This window comes from Etheostoma spectabile, chromosome 6 (assembly GCF_008692095.1).
Source record: "Etheostoma spectabile isolate EspeVRDwgs_2016 chromosome 6, UIUC_Espe_1.0, whole genome shotgun sequence".
NCBI lineage: Eukaryota > Metazoa > Chordata > Actinopteri > Perciformes > Percidae > Etheostoma > Etheostoma spectabile.
Genome location: NC_045738.1, coordinates 21272441 through 21272889, shown reverse-complemented (window position 1 = coordinate 21272889; position 449 = coordinate 21272441). Strand labels below are relative to the sequence as shown.

The 449-nt window shown below is 38.8% G+C and overlaps 1 protein-coding gene across 1 annotated transcript in view; it reads right to left on the bottom strand.

The window, feature by feature from the left end:
* ncalda (neurocalcin delta a) overlaps positions 1–449 on the bottom strand; it is a 97079-nt gene that overhangs the window by 95851 nt on the left and 779 nt on the right. The window lies entirely within an intron of this gene.

Below are 449 nucleotides of genomic sequence, written 5' to 3'. Positions count from 1 at the left end.
CAGAGCATGTTTTCCTCCCATCCCGAATGCTAAAAGGAGTAGCAAGACCCTCCTCCAGGGTGTTCTGGAGGACGGTCTGGCAAAGCGAGACTAGCTATCAACAGACATATATGTACATAGATTCATATAACATAATATAATATATTACAAGTTTAAGTTTGTTTATTCTATATTTTACTTGATTATGGTCGAACCTTTTGTTGTCAGTTGTATCTTGGCAATAAGTGAGAAATCTCTGTAATGCGGAGATTTGCAAAATCAGTTTTTACTGTAGAACTGCGTCTGCCATTCTGCCTAATATTCCTAACGTTACGTCTTTTCAGACATGACTCTGTGCAGTCTTGGGTTCCTGAGAAGCACCATAGGGAAACCCTGATTTACATATGTTAAAAACAACAACACAATATAACCTAAACCAACCTAAACTTTCTGGCCGAGGTACAGGAAAC